Raw genomic sequence first — 25,526 nt, 5'->3', positions numbered from 1 at the left:
TTTATTTTGTTATAGGCACATGAAGACAGCCATCCTTCAGATCTACTGTAACTATGTAAGCTCCTGGAATAATCATGGGCAGCAGGTTTTTGAAGAGCCAGCATTTTGAATTTGGGAATGTCTACGAACTTGTTTATTTTTGAGAGGTCTAATACTGGTCTCCATTTTTTTTCCTTTCTTGTGACTATAAAAATCCTGGAGTAGAATCCTGCAGCCTCTTCCCCAGCAGAGATGGGCTGAATGAATTTCTGTTGCAAGAGTTTTTGCAAGATATGGGGGAAGGAGAGCTTCTTGGTCTTTCAGAGGCTTTGGAGGCTTTGGTGTCCCTAAGAAGGGTGGCCTTTCTCTGAAATTGAATGAAGAAAACTTTTTTTACGATGTTTGGTACCAAATTATCTGAGCTGATGATTTTCCACTGGTTTAGAAAGGTAGAAAGTCTTCCTGATTGTGGGATGGCAAAGGGGGTGGTTTTGGGGAGGTGGAGAAGGTAGAGTTGTGCAAAGTCACAGCTGTTCTCTTGGGGGACTTAGTCTGTGGATCCCCCAGGTCTACGGTGCTGTTCAGGTTGCCATCTCCTGGACTGTCTACGCCTTTATAATTAGGGAGGCCTCCTCTTATCTTGCCTAGAAGGCAGAGGCCAAAGCTTGGAAGGATAATTTCTATTATATCTTGAGGATGGAGACAAATAAAATTATTTCACAGTTTTTATTTGTTTCCCTTATTTATCTAATTTCTTGAAAAGCTTCTCTGCAGGAGGCCTAAATGAGAATTCTTTATCCAATGGGGCATCCAAGAGTTTGGTCTTAACCTAGATAGAAAGTGGCTATGTCCTCAACCAAGGATGCCTGCGAAGAACAGAGCCAATAGCAGCTGATCTGCATGATGTATCTAAAGCACTGTAACTATGCTTCACAGAATGTCTGGAAGCATCGAGTGCTGCTCTAGCTGTGTACTGTATGTCCCTTAGCAATACCTTAAATGCAATGCCCTCAGCATGGTAATGATCTGCAAGTATTTCAACATGAAACTGGTACATGAGGGCACTCATAGAGAGGGTAGCAGATGTGTAAGTATTTTCAGAAGCCTGTCTAGTAGCCTACCTGTCCTGTCATTAGGCATGGATTATCTAGAAGTAGGCTTGATTGCACCTTTATTGGATTCAGTACAGACTACAGAAGGATCAGCATGTGGGTTCTTGCAGAGATGTTACAGAGTGTCGAGCACTCTATAAGATCAGTATGAATTTCTTGGAGCATGGGGAAGAGAGTCTGGGTTTAAAGAGATGTCTTAGATGACATCATCTAGTACCACATGAACTAACAGGTGTCTTAGATGGCATCATCTAATACCACATGAATTGATAGGATAGCTAGTGGTCTAGGGGATGGCAAGCTTGAAAATTGTCTGAATGGGTCTAGGCCTTACAGAATTCCTTACTTTCCCACTGAAAAGTATCCTTCATCTTATGTGATGTATCACCAAAGGATAAATCTTCTAGGGGAAGAAACAGAGGAAAGGGCACCATCTGAGTTAGAATCAGGATAGGACTGAGGGGGGAGATGTTTAGAATAAGACAAATCTTCCTCTTAATCAAATCCAAAAGAATCAGACTCCTCTTGAAAGGAGGCATCTCTTGGTCTTTTACAGGGGGACAGGCTACAGGGCAGTCAGTAGTACCTGGCTGGTCTCCCCAAGTTTCATAAAGACAAGGAATTCCTGGGCAATTTTAAAGAGGTCCTGTGTTTCGACTTGGATAGTAATGCCCGATAACTGGGGTGCAGGCTGAGGTGGGCTGACTTGTCTGTTTGGTTTACAATATGCTTAGCAAGAAAGGACTCGATCATGGTCACTTCGGTCTGGGTTAAAGGTATGTGTTCCTGTAAAACAAACATGGAAGATGAATCATTTCTCTCAGTAAAGAATAGTTGCGTAAATCTTAACATAACCATAGATGTCCTTCTCTTCCATGTTGCAGTATTTTTAACATAAGGGATCCTCTGCCTGAGGCAACCCGAATGTCCAGCTAATATACAAAAGCTTAGCCTGGCTGCTGTATGCTGAGTGGGATGTCACAAGTAGGTGCCATAAACCATGAGCCATAAATGTGATGGCCGCAAGCACAAACCTCAGAACTGAATGCCCCAGTTGGACAATAGTCCAAGGGTAGCTGATCAGGGTGCCATCCAGAGAGGGAAAATAAAGGAACAGGAAGAAAAAGAAGAAGAGGCAGAAGTCCTAAATGGGGGTAGGAGGGAGGGATAGGAATACTGAAACATGGAAGAGAAGGATATCTATGGTTACGGTAAGATTTTACACAACTATTCTATGTCTTTCTATTCACGTGTCGCAGTATTCTTAACATGAAGGAGAGTACTAAAACTCAGTATTCTTAACATGAAGGAGAGTACTAAAACTCAGTATTCTTAACATGAAGGAGAGTACTAAAACTCAGCAAGTGTTATGGCAGGTGGAAGAAGAGGAACTCTCTATGAATCCATGCAGGATGGCTTTAGCAAAGCCTGCCTAGCCCTAGAGATATAGTCCAGCTTGTAATGTTTAGTGAAAGTGTGGACTGAAGACCATATGGCTGCCTCTAGGTCAGTGGCTGTATCTAATCCTTTGAAAAAAAGCTGCTGAGGATGCCACAGACCTGGTGGAGTGGTCCCTCACAGTGTAAGGAAGGTGTTTGACATGAAAGGAAATAGTGGTGGAAATCCACGAAGATATTGTTTCCTTGGATACAGCTTTCCCCAGACCCCTGGGGTGAAAGGATACAAACAAAGTACAGTTGTGTACACTTATTATAAATGTAGATGTTCGAGTGTATTCGCTGTTGCAGTCATCACACTAGGGTTATCTGCCTGCAGGTAGCCCTCAGTCGGCCCGAATACCAGAGACTTAGTATTTCTGCATCGGATGCTGTTGCTCTAGGACTGACGTCAGGTCATCAGGGGTATAAAAACAGGCAGCCGACGCCATTACATCAGTTTTTCTTGCCCCAAATGTCACGAGCCCCCCAAATAGGGAGCTAGGTTATGATGGGGAACACACCACCAGTAAAAAGTAAATAACAATACTAATACCAATACCAATACAACAGAAGGGATTAGTAATAGCCATAGATAAGAGAGAGAGAGACAGAGAAAACCAGGGGACTGGAGGGAGGGAAACCTGGACTGCAACAGTGAATACACTAGAACATCTACATTTATGGTAAGTGTACACAACTGTACTATGTTCTTCGTGTTTCACTGTTGCAGTCATCAGACTTGGGTGGATTCTCAAAGCTGAAGAAGGATGGAGGCAGATAAGAAGAGTTAGGGCTGGCTAGTATGCCTTGCGGTACTGCTGTAGCAAATCCTGCCCTGGATTTGGAAAAGATGGGCAGGTGGTAATGCTTGGTGAAGGTGTGTACAGAACTCAAGGTAGCAGCCTCCAGGATACCCCTGGTAGGGACTCCCCTGAGAAATGCTGTAGAGGTAGATGTTGCCCTAGTGCAATGTGTTCTGACACCCTGAGGAGTTGGTTTCCCTTGGTGCTTGTAGCAGAAATGGATGCAGTGTGCTATCCATTTGGAAATGTTTTGTTTTGAAATGGCCTTGCCTTCTGCCCCTGTTGCAAAGCTGACTAGTAACTGGTCAGATTTTCTGAATGGCTTAGTCCTATCAAGGTAGAATCTGAGCTGTCTGTGCACGTCCAAGGAGTGCAGGATCAGTTTCCCTTTATTTTGAGGATTAGGGAAGAAGGTTGGCAAATGAATGGATTGATTGAGAGCCACACTGGACACCACTTTGGGAAAAAGGAAGGGTTAGTCCTGAGGGAAACCCTGTCAGCATGGAAAATAATGAAGGGTTCCACAGCCATGAGTGCTTGTAGCTCAGACACTCTTCTAGCTGAAGTGATGGCTACAGGCAAGGCTGTTTTCCAAGAGAGGAATTTTAACTCTGCTGATGCAGCAGGTTCAAAGGGGTGTAGCGTGAGCTTTTCCAGTACAAAGTTAAGGTCCCAAGCAGGGGTGGATGCTCTCCTTGGTGGCCTTAAGTTGTTTGTCCCTCTCAGGAACTGTTTGATAAGAGTGTGCGAGAAGAGAGGTGGCTCAGTGTTGCAATGAGCAGAAATGGCTGAGGCATGTATCTTAATGGAGGAGAAAGACAGGCCTTTGTGGAGTAGATCTGCTAGGTAATCCAGGATAAGAGGCAGAGAGGGCTATGTTGTGTCCTCTCCTTTAGATTGAATCCATGAGCAGAACCTTTTCCACTTATCAGCAAAGGATTTTCTTGTACTCGGTATTCTGGCTTCAAGAATGACGCCCAGCACCTGTTTGCTTAAGGTTGCGGGGGGAAATTCAAGGAATAAGCCAGGCTGCAAAATTAAGGGTTTGCAGTTGTGGATGCCGAATATGTCCCTCCTGATGACAGAGGAGGGTTGGATTCTGGTGTAGGTGCCAGGGTGGCACAGATGTCAGGCTGCTCAAGAGTGGGTACAAGTACTGGTGTGGCCAGTCCTGGGCAATCAGAATTGTCCTTGGTCTGTCCTGTTTTATCTTGAGTAATACTCTTGAAAGGAGGGGCAGAGGGGGAAAGGCACAGATTGAGAGATTTACCCACTGAAAAGATAGGGCGTCCACTTTCCAGGCCCTGCTGTGAGGATTCCTGGTGCAGAATTTGCTGAGCTGATGGTTGTAGGGGGAGGCAAAAAGATCCAACTCTGGGATCCCCCATTTCTGAATCAGAAGGTTGAAGGTGCTGTGCTCCAATTGCCACTTGTGTGGGTCTAGGAGATTTCTGCTTAAGTCATCTACCAGTAAGTTTTGTTTGCCTGGCAGGAAATGAGCTTGCAGATGGACTTGAATGTCCAAGGCCGTGTTCCACAGGGCCATGGCTACCTTACAGAGTGGGTAGGAATGGGTTCCCCCGTGCTTGTTGATGTACCACATAACTGTGGTGTTGTCTGTTTTTATTAGCAGTTGTCCTGGAAAGATTAGGGATCTGAAAGCTGTCAGGGCATTCTTTATAGCTAGCATCTTTTTGGTTGATGTGCAGATGAATTTGACTTGGGCTCCAGTGGCCCTGAATACATTTTCTGTCCATGTGTGCCCCCCAGGCATAGTCTGATGCATCTGTGGTTAAGAGTCTGGGCAGTTTGGGGTTGAGTAAATGACAGTTCCTTGTTGTGGTTGCATGCTTCTGCCCACCAGAGTAACTCTGTCCTTAGGGTATGATAAGCATGACTGTTTCCAGGTCCTGAGAATGTTGGCACCAAAGACTTTTTAAGTACAATTGGAGTTTCCTCATATGTAGTCTTGCATATGGAATCAGCAGTATACATGAGGCCATGAACCCTAGGGCCTGCAGTATTTTCCTGCAGATAGCTGGGTTCTGGTGGCCATTTGTTTGAAGTAGTCTGTCAGATAGACTTGTTTTTCTGAGATGAGGAATGCCATCTGGGAAGTTGTGCCCAAGCTTGCTCCTAGGAATACAATCTTTTGACTGGGTACCAGTTTTGATTTATTTTCGTTGATGGTGTACCCCAAGGAGGTGAGAAGGTTTTTTTTACAAATGTCTGGTGCTGCAGCAGCAGTTCCTGACTGTCCGCCTGAATCAGGCAGTCGTCCAAGTACGGGTAAATTTGAAGATTTCTCTGCCTGCAGTATGTAATGGCTGGAGCCAGGCATTTTGTGAACACTCTGGGTGCAGTAGATAAGCCAAAGGGAAGTGCAGAAAACTGATAATGCATAGACCCTGCCCTGAAACGCAGATACTTCCTGCATGACTCCCTTATGGGGATACGCAGACAGGCTTCCTTTAAGTCTAGTGTGACTAACCAGGCATCCTTGGCTAGCAAAGGAAGAAGCTATTGCAGGGTAAGCATTTTGAATTTTGGTATCACCAGGAAGGTGTTGAGAATGGAAAGATCCAGGATTGCGTGCCAACAGCCCTCTTTCCTGGGTACCAGGAATAGTCTGGAGTAGAATCCTTGACCCCTCTGTCCTACTGGAACCAGCTGAATAGCTCTGATATCAAGTAGGGAAAGTACTTGGTTTTGAGCCTCTGCCCACTGGTTTGGAGGAAGCTCTGAAAACCCACTTGGGGTTGGCAGTGAACGGAAGTTAAATTTGTACCCCTGGGATACAATGTTGAGGACCCACCGGTCCTGAGTGATGGACATCCAGTTTTTTGCGTGAAGGGCATGCTTTCCTCCTAGGGGCACAAGCAATTGGACAGGGCTGGGGAGTGGAGTAAAGAAGTCATTGTGAGCTTTTTCTGTAAGGAGATGGCTTAACACCCTGCTTTAAGGGTGGGGGCACTCCATTGCTTAGATCTCTGCATACCCTCAGACTGTAGTCTGGGTGGTCTGTTTCCCCCTGGGTCTGGTTTGAGAAGGCCTGGAGGGGGCTGGAAAGGACCAGTATTTGGAAGGGCAATGCCTACTGAATCTAGGGGGTTGCACTTGTAAGAATTCTTTAACAGTCTGCATAGACTTTGCTTTTTCTTCCATCTTCTTCAGAACCTCTTCTGCTTTGGTGCCAAACAAACAGTCCTTATTCAAAGGCGCGTCTAGTAACTTTGATTTGACATGGTCTGGCAAGGTCTGCTCCTTCAGCCAAGCATGCCTTCTCAGTACAGAGCCAGTGACAGCTGCCTGGCAAGATGCTTCTAGGGCATCAAAGCCACACTGCTTGCTGACTTGGCTTGCAGATTGCATAAGCTCCTGCAATAAGTTCCATAATATGTTGCTGGTACTTCAGCATGTGAAACTGACAATTCAATGCCCTAATAGCAAGAGTTGCAGAGGTATATACCTTCTTACCCCATCTGTCCAAAGCTCTGGCATCCCTGTCCAAAGGGGCGGGATTCTTGGCTGTAGTAGTCTTGATACCTTTAGGCACCTGGGAAATGATCTCTGGGTCAGCAGTAGGATTCTTGAAAAGAAACCTGTGAATGCCAGGTACTCTGTAGTACCTGTCTGGTTTCCTGGGGGCAGGAGGTAAAGTGTCAGGAGTAAGACTGAATTCCATAAAAACATCATCCACAACATCCAGGACAGGGGGTATTGCTAAGGGCCTGTGCTGAGGCAACTCTAGAAATTCTTTGAGTCTCTTTTTGGACTGAGGATAGTCTTGGCATTCCCAGTGTAAATGCTCTCATAAGGTATGCAAGGTTTCACCAAAAGAAAAATCCTCTGGAGGGGAGGCAGATGAAATGGATTCCTCTGCATCTGAATCCTCATAAGCAGATAAGGGCATGTCTTCATAATAAGAAGTTATGTACCTACCATAACGTTCCATGTTAGTTGTCTTCTCTCGCCTTCTTTCTTGCTTGATGGGTTCGGAGCCGATCCCTCGGCTCCGACTCGGCACTTGCTAAGCTCGAGAGTCACTTTTACCAGCTCGAGGCAGCCCCATATCCCATGATGCAAGGCGGTAAGTACCCAGATCTCGTTTGATGACAAAGGGCAATAGCACCAAGCATAAAATACTTCCCAAAGGAAGAAAGAAAACTTACAGATGGAAGAAGGACCAAGTCTGAATGGTCTTCAGCATAACAGTTTCTTATAACAAGGTCTGTCCAGGCCAGGGGGAAGGAGGGAGGGTCGCAAGAAAGAAGGCGGGAGAAGACAACTAACATGGAACGTTATGGTAGGTACATAACTTCTTAATGTTAAGTTGTCAATCTCGCCTTCATTCTTGCTTGATGGGACCGCGTCCCTAGCACCTCTATCCTGGGTGGCTCAATGGAACAAACTCTTGAGGACTGTAGAGCCAAAACTGGCTCTGTCCCTGGAGGCCAAGTCCAATTTGTAATGGGAAACAAAAGTGTGAGGAGTGGCCCAAGTGGCCGCTGCACAAATAGTGTCTAAAGGAAGTCTAGCTTGAAAAGCTGTAGAAGTAGCTAAGCTCCTATTTGAATGTGCTTTAGGTTTTGAGCACAGCTGTTTTCCCCTGAGCAGATAAATTTCAGAGATGACCGAAGACAACCATCTGGACAAGGTCACTTTAGAAACAGGAAGGCCTTTTTTATTATCCGCATAGGAAACAAAAAGTTGATCAGATTTTCTAAATTTTTTTGTTCTGTCCAAATAATATCTAAGTTGACGGTGGACATCAAGATAATGTAGCTTTTGTTCAGCTCTATCTGAATAGTTAGGGAAAAATACAGGGAGAACAATGGATTGATTCAAATTGTTCTTTGAAGCGACCTTAGGCAAAAAGGTTGGGTTAGTTCTCAAAGATACTCTGTCTTTGTGAAAAACCAAATAGGGGGTCGAACCGAAGAGCATGAAGTTCAGACACCCTCCTGGCCGATGTAATAGCCACTAGGAATAAAGTTTTCCAAGAAAGATATTTCAGGGAACAAGAAACAGCTGGCTCGAAGGGGAAGAATCAAGGATGTCAGCACTAAATTTAGATCCCACTGAGGAGGAGGATTCCTGATTGGAGGCTTTAGTAGGAAAATTCCTTTCAAGAAGGCCCTGCAGAGCCTATGGGACATAATATTATGATCTGCTATCCCGACATGAAAATTGGAAATAGCAGCCAATTGAACTCAGACTGTGGAAGAAGAGGAGCCTGCATGAAAAATCTCTGCTAAGAAGTCCAGGACTGCCTGAACAGGGGCAGTGAAAGGATCAATATTCTTGGCCTTAGCCCAATAAGAGAAACGTTTCCATTTGCTTGTATAAATCCTCCTGGTAGAGGATTTTAGCGAAGCTACTATGATGTCTCTAACTGGGTTAGAGATCAAAGGAAGCCTGGCTAAGGAAGGAAGTGGAGCAACCATGCTGTGAGGTTGAGAGAAGGGATTGACCAGTGCAGCTGACCCGATTGGTGAATCAGAAGATCTGGCACTGGGTCCAGATGCCACGGCTGCACCAAAAGGTGATGATGGAGGAACGGGAACCAAACTTGTCGAGGCCAGTAAGGGGCAATGAGAATCAATTTGGCTCTCAAAGCGGTAGCTTTCTGGATAACCTGAGGGATCAGAGGAAATGGAGGGAAGGCATAAAGAAGTCCCTGGGGCCAATCCTGGGTCAGAGCGTCTCTGGGGGGATGGCCTGATAGAGGGAAGAGGCAGAAGAAGTCTGGACATTTGCTGTTTTGGGGAGTAGCAAAAAGATCGCAACATGGACGACCCCATTCCAGAAAAATCTCTTCCGCTATAGATTGCTTGAGAGACCACTCGTGAGGCATGAGAATAGCTCTGCTCAATCTGTCCGCTACAATGTTGGTTTTCCCAGGGATATGCGTTGCTACCAGAAACCGATGAGAGGAGATCGCCCATTGCCATAGTCTGATCACTTCTCGACACAAGGGGTAGGACTTGGTTCCGCCCTGTTTGTTGATATACCAAACTACAGACATGTTGTCTGTGTGGACTGCAATTGTCCCTACGGGAAGAAAGTCGTTGAGGGCTTGCAACGTTAAAAGCACTGCTCTCATCTCCAGGACATTTATGTGCAGATGGTACTCGAACGGCTGCCACGTCCCATGAACCATCCTGCCCTGATAATGACCCCCCCACCCGATCTGGAGGCATCCGTGGTGACAGTGGCTATCGGGGATGGGGGTACAAAGTACCTGCCTTGGTGAACCTGAGGAGATGTGATCCACCAAGCAAGATGCTCTTTGCAAGTCTGTGTCACCAGAATCTGGTGACGCATTGGAAGTTGTTGGTATGACCATTGTGTGAACAACATCCACTGAAGAAGGCGCATGTAGAATCGAGCCAGGGGAAGAAGAGTAATGGCCGCAGCCATGAGGCCTAATACCTTTAGAACCATTCTGGCCTGTACTTTCTTGTTGGCCAGAATGATCCTGACATGACTCTGAATGTCTGAAACTCTTTGATCTGTAAGGGTAGCTGACATCCGAACAGTGTTTAAGTTTGCGCCTATGAAGGTAATAGACTGGCAGGGCGATAAGGATGACTTTTCGAAGTTGATCGAGATGCCCAAATGAGAACAAAGATTTATTGTGTAATCCCTGGCTTGTATAAGCTGATGCCTGGTGGTGGCTGACAGGAGCCAGTCGTCGAGATACGGAAACACCTGGAATCCTTGACGTCTCAGGTGAGCCGTGACCACTGCCATGCATTTGGTGAACACTCTGGGGGCTGTAGTGAGACCAAAGGGCAGGGCTCTGAACTGGAAATGACTGGACCCCAGCCGAAAGCGGAGAAATCTCCTGGAGCGTCTGTGAATTTTGATGTGATAGTACGCATCCTGAAGATCTATTGAGCACATCCAGTTGTCCTTCTGTAAGAAGGGCAGAATTGACTGAAGAGTGACCATTCGGAATCTTGTCTTCCTCACAGACTTGTTGAGTCTGCTGAGATCCAATATTGGTCTCCAGTCTCCCGTCTTTTTGGGGACCAAAAAGAACCTTGAGTAGATTCCGGGCTCTGAATGGTCTGTTGTAACTGGCTGAATGGCTCTTTTTTGCAGTAGTTTTGAGACTTCTAACTCTGCAATTTCCCTTAGACCGGGTGGTACATCTGGAAGGGAATTTGAGGGGAAAGGACTTTCCTCGAAAGGAATTATGTAACCCTTGGATATAATCGACTGTACCCATCTGTCTTGAGTGAGGGAATGCCAGGCTTCTGGGTACAGTGATAATCTTCCCCTGACTGCCTCCAAGGAGGGACAACCGGGCAACATCTCAGGGATGCTGAAAGGGCTTGTCAGAGAGAGCCTCTCTGTTTCCCTGGTTTTGGACCCCTCTGCCTCTAGAGCGGCGTCTGTTGTTGTTACCCCCTCTGCCTCTAGGGGTAAACTGACCACGTGAATCCGGCGTGACTCCTTGGGATTTACGGAACCACATTTTTCCACCTTTCTGTCCTTTGGGATAAGGTCTAGAAGGGGTGGAAAAACGGACTCCTACAGCAGAAAGAGTCTTGCCGTCCTGTTCGCACCTGGTCAAAGTTTCCTTCACCTGAGGGCCAAACAAAGTTGACCCATCAAAGGGAGAATTTGTGAAGGACGCCTTGAAGGGATCTGCAAAATCACATAGCCGCATCCAGGCTTGGCGTCTAAGAGCCACACCTGTACCTGCGGCTCTACTCGCTCCATCAGCAGCATATGATATTAGCCGCATGGAGGAGTTTGCAATGGAATTAAGGGTTCCTAGCTGCGAAGCAATCTTTTCTTGAGCTCCTGCAGCTGTAGGATCCTGTACTACTTCACCCAGCTCCTTAAGGATATCTCTCTGGAGTCTGGTGAAGTGACATAGGTAATTCAGCGAACGCATAGCAAAGGTCGCTGAGGAAAACATCCGCTTACCGTACCTATCCATGGTCCTAGAGTCCTTATTAGGAGGATGGATGGGTACGGAAGGATCTGCAAGTTCCTTCTTGGTGGCCGCAGCCACCACCATGGCATCAGCGGGGACACCCTTAGTGAGGAATTGCTTGTCACCCGGGGCAGTGATAAATTTTGAAGGCCTCCTAGGGACTGGCTCAACAGAGTCAGGAGCTGCCCACGCCTTTCGGGCAATAACCTGCATAAGGGGGTTGAAAGGCGGAGACACCCAGGAGGTGGAGGGCCGAGATCCAAACGCCTCTAGGTATACTGACTCATCCTCAGAAGGATTGTTGGTGGGCCAGTTTCCCCTCTGTTTAAGGAGTTCTAGGATGTCTGAGAAGGAGACATCCTCAGAGGGGGATCTAGGGATCCCTCTGACTCATCAAAGTCAGTATCTGAAGTGACAGACTCGGGGGAGTCTACATGTTTCCTCTTACAAGTCCTCTTCCTAGGAGGATCTCCCGAAACATCAGGAGAATCCTCGGAAGAGGGGGAAATTCCCAATGGGGAAACCTGAGGCGGAGGATCTCTGGGTCCTTTAGCAAGAGAAGTGGCAGAGATGTCAACAGGCACTATAGAGGGAGGAGCTACGGGAACAGACTGCTAACTGATACCAGTGGCCAGCACACTCTTCATCACCTCGAATGCTCCCCTCCCAGGCAGATCCGAGAGAACCCGTTCCGAAGAACTAGGAACTCCAGGGACCACCGAAGGGAAGTCTCGAGGCAGATGTCGGAGCCGAGCTCACCAAGGCCGAGGCTCCAAGGGGAAGAGCGGGTTCGGACAAGGGTCCGATGCCACTCACCCCTCGGAGGAGACCATGGAAGCCCGACCACTGAATCCCTCTAAGGAAGGTCTCAAGAGGAGATAAGAGTAGAGGCTGAAGGAACAGAAGGGGTATCTGTCCTCCAGCCGTAGCAGTAATCATTCCGAAGACTCCAACTCCAAGCTCTGGGGTAGAGTTGAAGGAGGAACTGTAACGGGGTGTGGACCAATAGTCGTCTGTTGAGACGGACTATGTAACATTTGGGCCAGTGCCTGTGACTTAAGTAATCTGCTGACCACTCTCTCTAGGTCATGGTCTGAAAGTCTGGATGACCTTGAAGATCGGCTCCGATGGCTCCGTTCGAAAGGAGAGGTGAAGCCGAGCCGAAGTATCGGCTCCAAGGAAGGAGACCTCGACCTCTTCCTGGAATGAGCCATCGGAACCGATGAAATTATAGACCCTGGCGGAGCGAAGACTTATCGGAGCCGACAGGAAGCCTCGATGCATCGGCTCCAGCCGGAGCTGATACAGCCACAAAAGTAACGGTGTCGGAGCCGATCGGAGCCGACACCGATGCCTGTGCCACATGGTGGTCGGAACCGATCGGAGCCGACACCGAAGTGGTCGATGCAGAATCGGCACCGATAGCCATCGGTGCCGAAGGCTTAGTTAAGCCAGAATCGGCTCCAGCCGGAGCTGATCTCGACTCAGAACGAGTCGGAGCCGAGGCCGCAGGCTTAGACACAGAAGCCTGGGCCTTGGAAGATTTGGCTGATTTAGATGGAGCCGACTTAGCCGGAGAGCCCTCCGGCTTAAGAAGGCCCCTAAGTATCAGCTTGTTTCGTCTTTCCTGCAGGACTCTCTGGCTGAAGGAATGACAAATAGCACAGGAGTCCTGCAGGTGAAGAGGCCCCAGGCAATACAGGCAAGAAGTGTGACCGTCTGTCAGAGACATCTTCTGACAGCACGAGTCACACTTCTTAAAGCCTGAGACCCTCTCCTTTGACATGGTGTTTCACAACACACACACACACCAGCCAAAGAATTAAATTAAATAAAATACCAAAAAGGTATTACTAGAAAAACACACACACACACCCTAACAGGGGGGGGATGGGATGGGTAAAGTTTGACTAAAAAAAATTAGTAGAGACAGGGAATTTCTGTCACAAAATCTATATAATTAACTTAAAACTAAAAATTAAAGGGTTTTTAGCAAAAAGGGGCTAAAATATCAAAGTAGTGAATCACTTACCAGGAGCTGGTAAAAGGAGGACCTCATAAGCGAAGCGGCAAACGAGATCTGGGTACTTACCGCCTTGCATCATGGGATATGGGGCTGCCTCGAGCTGGTAAAAGTGACTCTCGAGCTTAGCAAGTGCCGAGTCGGAGCCGAGGGATCGGCTCCGAACCCATCAAGCAAGAATGAAGGCGAGATTGACAACTTAACATTCAGAAATTTCAGTCATCGGACTCCTGGTCTGTAGAAGGTGAAGGGGACTGGAATCTTTGTCTCTTAGCAGGGGAAGGCTGACTTCCCCTAGTCAGCGTAATAAGGTCTTCAGCCATTCTGTGGCATGGGAGCAGGTGCATGCGCTTTGGTCGTCGATTTTCTAGGCGTAGTGCATACTCTGGGCCTAAGAAATTCAGTAGTTTTGGTTAAAAAAGAAGTCATCGGTTTGAGTTGAATATCGGTTGAGCGAATAACTGCGTCAGAAGCTGGCGCCTACTCAGCGGCTCCGGACCCATCCAAGGTAGAGACATCCGCATGTTCAACAGTCGATGAAGAGTCGCAAATCCACTGAAGTGGGCATCAGGGGCTGTGAAAGCGCCTCACTGAGTATCGGCGGACTGGCAACTAGCTTAATGGAAGCGTCGTCGGCAGTTTTGGACCTCTGCGGTCTGTCTCTGACTTAATCTTTATGTTTTTTTTGAATATCAGTAGTTGGATGGCTTACCAAAGCCATTTCAGAATACGAAGATCGAGAGCAAAAGAATTTAGCGACAAAGAGAGCCTGACGACGAATGGTTCGGGTGTTAAATAAGGCAAAAAAATGACAGTGAGGGACGTCGTGGTCTGGGCCTAAACAGGTGACACAATAAAAATGAAAATCTCTGTGAGGTATTTGCTTTCCACAGTCAAGACAATTGTTAACTTTTTCTGACATGGGTTAGAGCAAGAAAAAAAGGACCCCCAATGGAGTACTTAGCTTTAGAAGACTTCAGGATTATTAAATTCGTAAACGAAAATTCAGGTAGCAGCCAACCGGCACTTGCAAACTGCTTCTGCTTCAGGCTCCTCGGCAAGAAAGACTGATGTAATGGCGTTGACTGCCTGTTTTTATACCCCTGATGACCTGATGTCAGTCCTGGAGCGACAGCATCCGACATAGAAATACTAAGTCATAGGTTCATAGGTTTCATAGTTAGGTACTAGACTATCTGCCCAAAGACATTTATAAGCCTAGCTGGAATGTGTTGGCTTTTGCCGCCCCCTTAGATTAGTTCCCTGTGCCTCTGTCCAGCAGAGCCACTGAAGTGATCCACAAGGTAAACTTCCTGTTTCCCATCCAATCGTCAAGGTTTCAATTGAAGAGTGTTAGTGAGGAGCTCTGCCTAATGTAGATTGGAATCTTGTTCCAGAGCATGGGAATCTATCCCTCCTGCACATCCTATTTATTGTTGTGGTGAGGTTTAGATTCCTAGAGCATATGGCTTGAGGGGATATGGTTTTCTTTAGGTGGAGCATGTCCATCAATTCTGAGTTGGACATAGCCTTGTATGTCAGGCAGAGATCACCACAAAGTAGGCGGTATGCAACCGAGTACAGCTGGAGCTTCTTCAGTCGAGCTGCATAGGGCATCTGTGTGAGGCCAGTGATCCTCTTGGTAAGGTACTTCTGTGGTCTTTCCAGCTGTTGCAGGTGTCTTGTAATGTACATCCCAAATGGGGCGTTGTACTCTATGATGGGTCTGATGAGTGATGCGTAGAGGGGCACAATAACCTCTTTTGATCTGGAGGCAAACCCTTTTGTGATTAGGTGGGCCACATAGAAGGATTTTCTAACCACTTTGGCAATGTGATTATCAAAGGAGAGATTACTATCTACTTGGGTCCCCAGATCCCTTATTTCATCTTCCGTATTTAGGGGGCTACCACCTAAGTGGCAATTTGTTGGTACTTTATTTTTTCCAAAGGAGATGACTATATACTTTTTGGCATTTAGCTTGAGGCCATGGTTTTGACACCAGGTATCTGTCTCATTGAAACCCTTTTGGAGGATGTCTGTGTCAGCCGGAGAGTCAATTATAGCCCCTAGTTTGCAGTCGTCTGCGAACTTGGTCAGCCATAGTCCTCTTGTGCTTGCTGCACCTCTGAGAAGTATATGCCGAACAGGAGGGGTCCTGGGACTGAGCCCTGGGGAATGTCACTTGTAAACGGTTTAGAGTCAGACCTAGCTCCCGCAACTCTTACCATGTGCGTTCTGCTCGTGAGCCAGTTGGCAACCCATCTCGTGACATAGGGGTTTGTTCAGGCTGGTGATCTTGTCTATAATACCCGAATGGGGAATGGTGTTGAATGCCTTTGTGAGGTCTAGGTAGGCTGTGTGGACCACCTTTCCCTCGTCTATAGCCTTGGTAACTGTCTCAAAGAATTCCACCAGGTTTAGGAGGCATGATCTGCCCCTAACAAAGCAGAACTGGGTAGGGTCCAGTGTTTGGAGGTTCCCAATGTCTCTCTTAATGAGATCCATGATGATGCCATAGCCTTGCAGGCCAAGCTAGTCAGGCTTACAGAGCGACAGTTCCCAGGGTCTGTTGTGGCTCCACCTTTGTGGAGCGGAATAACCATTGTTGTGCACCACTCTATGGGTACGTAGCCTGTGGAGAGGCTGAGTTTGAACAGTGTGTTTAGGTGAGGGGTTAGTTCATCTTTGAGATCATGCAGGACACAGCCTGGGACACCATCTGGTCCCATTGATGATGTGTTTTTGGTTTTGGAGAGGGCTGTTTTAACCTGTGTGTCTATGATTTCAGGGGCACTACATTCTTCTGGTATGGTTATGGGCCCTTTTGGGGGTGGGGGGGGTGAAGTTTGCACTGAATCTGTCTGCCAGGATGTTGGTGATATTGGTCGGTTCAGTGTATTTTGTGCCATTCTGCACTAACTATGAGCAGATCGGGGAATTGTCACTTAGATTCTTGACATAGCTAAAGAATGCCTTGTGATTATCTTTGGAGTCCTTGGTAATGTTTCTTTCGAAACTAGCCTTGGATGATTTTATGAGGGATCGTAGTTTCTTGCTGACACTGATCAGGGATGCCTTCCCCTCTTGGGATTTTACTCTTTTCTGTACTAGTTTCCTCCTCCTATTCTATAGCTTGTTTATGGCAGGGGTCCACCAGATTGTTTTCCTTTTCTTGGACGAGTGAGTCTTGGTTTTGCTTGGGATAGCATGATCCATGCATTCTTGTAGGTGCCCGTAGAGTGCATTAGTAAGGGATTTTGCAGCTTGGGCAGCGTTATCCTTTAGCACGGGGGATTTGAAACTTTTCACCTCGGTCTTAAGTAACGTGACGTTTGCTTTTGAAAAGTTTTTCCCAATGGTTTCTTTGACCATGGATGGGGGTGGAATGTGGATATCCAGAGGGATTAGTTTATGGTCAGATCTAACCAGCGAGGGGTTGACATCCGGTGTGGGTGGGTGGCCTAATGGTTAAGGTGTTTGCCTTACAAACGCAGGGTACAGGGTTTGAGTCTCACAAGGGATAATTGGCTAGGCTTAAAATGGCTCGCAAGGGCAGTTAGCCTAGTACTAACCTATAAGCCTATGAACAGTTCTGTTTTTCATGCTCCACTTAAAGAAATCCCAATCCCTCTGAGCTACACGTTCTAGGGACCTAAACCTTGTCACCACAATAAACAGAACATGCTGGAGGGATAGATTCCTGTCCCAGAGACGTCCCATACTCTGGAACAGACTACCTATCTATGTCAAACAGAGATCCTCATTAGCACTCTTCAAGAAAAATCTTGATGATTTTATGGGTAATAGGAAATTCACCCCAGGGATCACTTCTGTGGTACTGCTTGACAGGGGCACAGGAAAATAATTTTCTTGGGTGGCGAAAGCCAAGGTACATTTTTGGCTAGGCTTGTATAGGCCCTAGGGCCAATAGCCTAGTACCTACCTATGAACCCATGTAGAACACCGGTTGCCCATGTTGTTGATGACCAGGTCCAATATGTTGTCACCTCTGGTGCGGGTGTTGACCAGTTGATCCAGGGAGCTTCAGTTTATAAATTCTAGGAAATGTTGGGCAGGGGAGTTAGTACATGAGTAGATCTACCAGTTAATGTTTGGGTAATTGAAATCACCCAATATCAGGGTGTTTGGTAGGACCTTTATGTTTACCAGTGTTTCCAGAAATGCGGAATGGGGGTCCTGGGACATGGTGGGTGAGCTGTAGCAAGCTACAATTTGAATTGCAGTTCTGCCCATTGCTAGTTGCACGCGGATGATCTCTGAAGCATCCTGCTGTACCACTAACCTGGAGGTGTGGGTATCCTTGATGAAGATATGCCTCCACCTTTTGTATTTCAGTCCAGGTTTTGTGGCCACAATGTATGGTATGAGTTGTAGCCTGGTAGTGCTGGGGTGCTCACTGGTGCCTTAAACCAGGTTTCTGTTACTGCACATATATCGATTTTCTAAACACTGAGGAGTGCCTTGAGTGCTTTCATTTTGAGGTTTACACTTCTGGCACTGAGTAGCATTACCCTCAGTTTTTTGTTAGTTGTGCTATTTACGGCAGTAGGTTTGTCTTTTGAGTCTTGCCTAAAAAAGGCACTATGGGGGTGGCAAGATCCTTGGCCAGTATTCGAAAGCCTAAGGGTGACAGGTGCAAGCCATCTCTAGCGAAGCAGCATGGCTTGTCGAGCAAGTCATCCCAGGCTGACAGACACTGGATCCCCTTTGAATGACACCAGAAGCTTAGCCAATTGTTGAAATTGATAATATTTTCTTTATACTGTGGTATCATTCTTGGTGAGGGCAGGATGATACTCAGGGTCAGGGTCAGGGTCATACCGGCCTGGGCTACGTGCTCAGAGAACTCTTCCATGTCTCTTTTCATGTAGTCCAGGGAGGTACAGCTCAGGTCATTCACACCAACATGGACAATGACAGAGTCGTATTTGTACTTGTTCTGGAGTTACCTGAGTGCTTGTGTTATGTGGCGGATCCTGGCACCCGACAGACAGCTAACAGTAACCTTCTCCTTGTTCAGCCTAGTGAGTGGGATGTCAGTGTGCCTGACTATAGAGTCAACTATTACTAGTGTGTTGTGTATGTTATTTTGCCTTAAGGGCTGTGATTGCGTGGCACACTGGTTTTGTGAAGTACGTGTTTCATGGTTTGTGTTGGGGGGGGTGGAGGTTGCTTGGATGTCTGCTTTGGAGGTCTCTGTTGCTTTTGCAGATTTTTATTTAGAGCCTCCAATTATGTTTTTGTGTATTTATGTGTGTTTTTTGCCAGTGCTGGTTTCATAGGTCTATGTGCGACTGGTGGTGTGATGCAAGTAATTCCCTTCTCCTCTTGACTGTCTGGTCCAGTCTTGGGTTGAGAGAGCTTAGCCTCCAGTTTGGCTGTATAATTGCATCTCTCGCGTGTATTAGTGTTTGGTGGTAGGAGGAGAGGGTTGTCTGTGTACATGAGGCAGTTGTAACATTGCCTCAAAATGCCAAGATTCACCAGTTGGACAGGAGAGTACACCTGAAACTGCCCTTTGGACATGCCTGGATAGGTACAGTGAGCTGTTTTACTGACTGGCTGGGTAAGGTTGAATAGAGAGCCTTGTCCTTCTCTACAGTATAGGGGGGTCTAGTGCTAAGGTTTATTAGTGCTTGCTATGAGTTTTGAGCAAGTGCCAGGCGGAGAAGTGAATGGTTTGAGTGCTTAAGTTGAAAGTTTGTCTAGTTCCAAGGGAAAAATTGAAGAGTAGACTTTGTGGAGCCGGGAGTAGTTATACCCTAGCTAACCTGCACTGCCCTGTGCGCAAAAAAACATGCTAATGCGGGTTTTATAGCAGGGAAATGAAAGAGATAGAAATTAGCCCAAAATGGGCAATAAACTACTAATTTCTGGGCTGAAACCACTCCTCCAGGGACAGATAGGCTACTCAAAGCTCCCCTCTCTCACAGGTGAACAGAGAAACTTCCTTCTATCCAAGTAAGGTATGGGCAAACACATAAACTTGTAACACAGCTATGAAAGCAGCACTAACCTGAAAACTGGACTATACTAGCATAGAAAGGCAGGAAAACGAATATTTTTTTTGTTTGTTTTTTCAGAAAATAAAGCAGATACAATCAAAAAAAAAAAACAATTTAAATGCACAGAAATAGCTATAACACTTGAGTTTTTAGCCTACAACAGTTAAACAGGTAATTTAAACACAAAAACGACTTTGTTAAAGTGCAGGCAGTAAAATCAGTACAATATGTAGCTGAAACAAGCTTTTTAAATCACATAAACACTACAAAATCGGCGTTTTAGGCAGAATTAGCTAAAGGCAGCAAGAAAATGCAGAAAAATGATACTTAATCACTCCAAAGTCTCTCTTTTGTCTCTCTGCTGCTGTAGAACTCTGCAGGACACCAGGCAGGAGCTTGCTGAGTTGTATACAAGCACAAAAACCTTGCAAATGCGGGTTTTATAGCAGGGAAATGAAAGAGACAGAAATTAGCCCAAAATGGCTCTGGTATTCGGGCTGACCGAGGGCTACCTGCAGGCAGATAACCCTAGTGTGATGACTGCAACAGCAGTGAAACATGAAGAACATCTGGTTTGACTTTCTGATGTTCTTAGTCTTGTCTAGGTAAAATATAAGTTGTCTGTGAACATCAAGGGAATGGAGCACTCTCTCTCTGTCATTCTGTGGGGAAGGAAAGAACATGGATAAGTGGAATACTGGTTAAGCGATAGTTCATTGACCACTTTAGTCATGAAAGATGGGTTTGTATGAAGAGAGACCCTATCCTTATGAAAAATCAGGTATGGTGGGTTAGTCATGAATGCTTGTAGTTCTGAGACCCTTCTGGCTGAAGTTAGGGCTACAAGAAGCACTGTTTTCCAAGTGCACATCTTCAAGGTGGCTGACACTGCTGGTTCGAAGGGGGCAGTAGTGAGTTTTTCCTAGAATGAAATTCATTTCCCAAGGAGGACAGACAGGTTTACTTGGAGGCCTGATATGAAGTACCCCCTTAATGAAAAGTTTTACCTCTAATCTGGATAACAAAGCATCTGCCTGAAAGGGATCTAGCTGTCTGTCAAGACAGCAACTGGAGAACCTTTTCCACTTGGATAGGTAGGATCTCCTGGTAGTGGGTTTCCTGGCCTCCTGCAGGAAAGCACGTCCTTTGAATAAAGGTGTCTAAAAGGGATTAAAAGTTTATCACCCACAGGGTTAGTTTGAGGGTTTGGAGGTGTGGATGGATACATGATCCCTTCTGTTGTGTGATAAGGTCAAGACCTTGTGAGGTAACTTGTGGTGATTGCCCTTGCCTAGAGAAAAAAGTAGGGGGAACCAATGCTGCCTTGACCAAAAAGGGGTCACCAACAAATTTTTTGGTTTGTCCTGTTGAATCTTCAGCAGGACTTTCTGTATGAGAGGGAAGGGGAGGGATGCATAATGAAACATCCCCTTCCAGGACACTGATAAGGTGTCCACCCTCCAGGCTTGTGGGGAAGGGGTTACTGTACAGAATAACTTCAGTTGTCTGTTCTGAGGGGAGGCAAACAGATCTATTTGTGGTATACCCCACCAGTGGACTATGTCCAGGAAGACATCCCTGTGCAACATCCATTTGTGATTCCGTGATAATGACCTGCTGAGAGCATCTGCCTGAACAATGTTTTGAGATGGGATGTAAATTGCCTGCAGCATCACCTTGGAGAGGGTAGCTATTTCCCAAGCTTGGATAGCCAGCCTGTAGAGTAAGTAGGACTTCATCAGCCCTTGTCTGTTGATATACCACAGGACTGTAGTGTTGTCTGTAAAGATTCTTAGAGGTCCTGGGTGCATGAGGGGAATGAATGCTTTTAGGGATAGGATAAGGGCAGTCATTGCCCTGATATTTCTGTATTTTTCTCCGAAGATAGGGCCTCTCACTGGCCCTGAACCTTCAGTCCATTCATAGTTGCTCCCCATCTCAGATCTGATGCATTTGAGTACATCTGCTGAACCGCAGGGAGTGGTTGTAATGGTAGTTCTGGGTTCAGGTGAATTTGCTGGATCCACCACAAGATCTCTTTCTTGACACTTGGAAGGAATGGTATATGAAACTCCAATGGGTGGTCATGTTGAGACCAAACATTCTTCAGGTACCACTGAAATTTTCTCATGTGTAACCTGGCTAGGGGCAACATGGGAAGCATGGCTGCCATGAACCCCAAGAGGTGTAGGAACTCTCTGGCTGAAATGCAGCCGGCTAGTAGTAGGTCCCGGAAGCAAGTGATCAAAAATGTGACCTTTTCTGGGGAAAGAAAGACCTTCATCAAATCTGTTCTTATTCTGCAACCCAGAAACAATCTGGTCCTGGGAGGGAGTAGGTGAGGATTTGAGTTGGTTGATTGTGAAATCTAGGCCTTCAAGCAGGGAAATGGTGAATTGTAGGTCCCTTTGTAGGGTATTTGGATGATCTGCCAGGATAAAAAGATCATCTAAGTATGGGAAGATTTGAACACCTTTTTGTTCTGCAAAAGGCCACCACAGGAGCTAGATAATTTGTGGATATGTTTGGTGCTGTGGACAAACCAAAGGGCAAGGCAGTAAACAGGGCAAGGACTGCACTGCAAAACACAGGAATTTCTGATAAGATGCGTGGATAGGGATGTGAAGATATGCATCATTTAGGTCTAAAGTGGCCAGATAAGAACTGGGGGTCAAAAGTGGAAGAAGTGTTTGGAGGGAGAGCATGCGGAAGGTCGGTATATAGAAGAAGGGGTTTAGAAGGGACAGATCCAAGATGGGTCTCCATGGGCCATCCTTTCTTGGGACTAGGAAGAGTCTGGAAAAGAAACCTAGGCCTTCATGTCTTGGAGGGACCTTCTGAGTTGTACCCTGTCTGACGATCTTGAATGACATGTGGGATGAGATGAATCTGGTCCTTTGGAGGGTGTGAGATACCTTTTGGAAGAGGTTTTTCCCCCAGGTCAAGAAATATCCTTTTTCCACTATTGACAAGACCCAGGTTTTGCCACAGGGGAAGACAGTGAGAGAGGCGGGCAGATAGGGGAAGATGGAGTGTTAGAGTCTGATAGTCACACACTGTTATGCTTGTTAGGAAGGGGCTGTTTTGGAGTAGTTTCAGAAGAGGTAGGCTTGGCTGAGGAAGGTTTTCTAGCACCTTTTCCTGGGTTTGGTGTAAGGTGGAGCGGAAGCTTTCCTGACAAATCTGGGTTTGGCAGGGTAGTTTCTATGAAACTTAGGCACTGGTGAGATAAAAAGATGTTTGAGGTCCTGCAGTTCCTTGCTCTTTTCCTGCAGGATTTTAAACAGTTCTGCTGACTGCTTTTCAAAGAGAAAGCTATTGTCAAGAGGAGCGTCCATAACTTTGCTTCTGAAATCATCAGGCAATGGTTGCAGCCAGAGCCAGGAGTACCTACGGAGAACTAAGGCTGAAGCAGCTGACCTAGCTGATGCTTTGGGAGCATCATAGCTGCATTTTATAGAGTGTCTAGTGACATATGGGGCTAATTAAAGAGTAGAGGCCACTTGTGCCTTAGTGGGTGAATCTATAATTGAGTTCAGTTGATCTATGGCTTGTGAGACCAGGTCTAAATCATATTTGACCATATGCATTTAGTAACTGATGGCTCTAAAGGTCAGGATGGAAGATGTGTAAATTTTCTTCCTTAACCTGTCCATCATTTTACTATCTTTATCCGATGGGGGCAAGGAAGTAGAGTGAATCTGTCTGGATTATCTGGAGAGACAGCAATTACAGCAGGGTCTGCTATAGGAGGCTTGATAAGAAATTTAAAGTCATCAGAAAGTTTATAGAACCTGTCTCGTCTTTTTGGGGTAGGTCGCTGAGAATCTGGAGCTATGGAAGCTGAGGCAAAGGTTTCAAGTAGGCTGGGATCGCTGGAGGAATGGCTGAGGGGGAAGAGGATTGCATCTGCAGAAGCTTATAATATCTCTTTTGAACTTCTGTCATTTGTGTGGAATCCCATTTGAAGTACTCCCGCATTTTGGAAATAGTTTCCCCAAAGCTGATGTCTTCAGGTGGGGAATCACCTTCTAGACAGTCCTCTTCAGGAGAACAATATCCTAAGGGAGAAGCCAGTTGTGAGGAATAAGAAAGGGACTCATCTGAAGAGGAAGATGAAGAATCTTCTTCAGGTGTCTGTGGATGGGGCAAGGGGCCCAAAGAAGCAGGACTGGGACTCAAAGCTGGAAGAGTAGAAGGAGTCTGTGAGGAAGTAGGCCTAAGAGCCACAAAGGCCTGGAAAAAGAGATGGAGAGAATGCTTGCCAATCAGGAATACCTTCTGAAGGAGCAGACAAATGCTTAGACTTCTGTTTCTTTTTTAGAGGAGTCTTTGGTCTGGGCTGAGCAGGCATAGGCCTAGGATCCGAGGACACCAGAGGATTAGAAAAGCTTTCCTCAGTTATGGAAACTGCCGTAAGCCGTTCGGGTGAACCTGGTCCCCCCCCCCCGACATCGGAAGCTGACGTCGCTGATACCTCTGCAGCAAGACAGCTGCCCAGAGTTTTAGGGACAAATGAGTGGCAAATGGAACACGCTTTGTAATCATGTGAAGACCCTAAACAAAAAAGGGAGAGGTCGTGGCTGTCTTTGCATGGGATTTGACGTCTGCACTTACATTTTCCCTTCTTAGATGACATGGACTGAATCAGCTTATGGAAAGAACAAAAAAAACACCCATCAGAATAGAAAAGTTTCCCCAACAGGGTACTTATCTTTTGGAAGACACTGCCGCAGAGCAGAATGAGCAAACTGACATTTGACTGGTGGCAGAGAAGTTCTGTGGTCTGTGCGTGTGAACGTCACATTTATGGGCCATGGTTTATGGTACCTATGTGTGATGTCCCATGCACCATACAACAGCCAAGGCTAAGCTTTTGTATATGGGCCACACGTTCGGGTTGCCTCAGGCAGAGCATCCCTCATGCTACGAATACTGCAACATGAAAATATAATGACATCCAATTATGTCCTTCTCTTCACTGTTGCAGTATTCCTTACAATAGTATCTGCAGAGCCCCTCTAGGACCCTCTGAGATAATCAACGGCTGTTCCCCCTCGAAGCCAGGAGCACACACCTGCAAAGCCTTAGAGGACGTGCGAAAAGACACATCCTTGCCGGCTTCCAACGAGGTTATGCTAGAGAAATTCAAAATAAATGCCGCACGGCCTACATAGTAATTACCCACGTATAGAGGTACATCCAGTGGAGGCTGGACAGCTAAACAATCCAGCCAAGACTTCTTGGATTCCTTTTTACCTTACGGGAGTATCTTGGGGTTAGTGGATTTTGCCAGGTTACCGTAGGCTAACAGTTTAAGCCATTGGTTTTCAAGATAAATGGCCATGGAAGACAAACAGCTTTTGAGTGTCTTAGGTATAAACGCCTTACAGATACAACAAGAGATATGGTCCATGGGAAGCACCCAAACACAAGAGACATTGTTTGTGATGATCCTTATGGGGAACTTGCCTCCCACACTGACATTTTCACTTTTTGGATGACATGAACTCTAGGCAAAATAAATAAAAGACCAAAGAAAAGAAAAGGAAAAAAAGCTAACCCCAACAAGGCACTTATCTGATGGCTAGTATTCAGCACAGTAACAAGGCATTCAGACCAATGAGCAATACTGGCTTTCGGACTGGCAACAAAGAACTTCTGGGTAACTGTGTCTGTACGTCACTTTTATGCCCTATGTCCTTTGGGGGGAGCATATGTGTGACGTACGGCACATTCAAGATCATAAGACATTCGTATACTGGCAGAACATCAGGCTGCCCCAGACATGAGATCCCTACAGTAAGGAATACTGCAACAGTTAAGAGAAGGACATCTATTGTTATGGTAAGATTTTACACAACTGTACTTTTGGATGTCAGAAGCTGAGGCCTGCTGAGCGACCTCAGACCCAGCCTATACAGATGTCGGAGACAGAGTTGAGTGGCCTGCTGCCATGTCAGCCTCCTGACAGGTCACACCAGAGGGGGCTCAGGCCTGGTAGTCACTGGACCTGGAGTTTTCAGTTGACTTAGACTCAGATGATCACCAGTGTCTGCAGAGTTCTTTTGTTTCAGTTTCTTTGTTAAAGTAGTGGTGGAAACTGAGGGAGGTAGAGGAGTGGCAGGAACTGGGTTTGAGGACTCCTTGTGCGTTGGGAGGACTTCGGCCATATGCTTAAGGTCTT

At 46.4% G+C, this 25,526-nt stretch overlaps 1 protein-coding gene across 7 annotated transcripts in view; it reads right to left on the bottom strand.

Moving 5' to 3' along the window:
- The window catches only part of BCORL1 (BCL6 corepressor like 1), a 1,083,397-nt gene that overhangs the window by 191,851 nt on the left and 866,020 nt on the right, over positions 1-25,526 (bottom strand). The gene's annotated exons all lie outside the window — the stretch shown is intronic.

The sequence above is a fragment of the Protopterus annectens genome, chromosome 15.part0, assembly GCF_019279795.1.
Source record: "Protopterus annectens isolate FY-2018-M chromosome 15.part0, PAN1.0, whole genome shotgun sequence".
NCBI classification, from domain to species: Eukaryota; Metazoa; Chordata; order Ceratodontiformes; family Protopteridae; genus Protopterus; species Protopterus annectens.
Note: the sequence above shows the minus strand (reverse complement) of the source record. Positions and strands in the feature narration are given on the sequence as shown.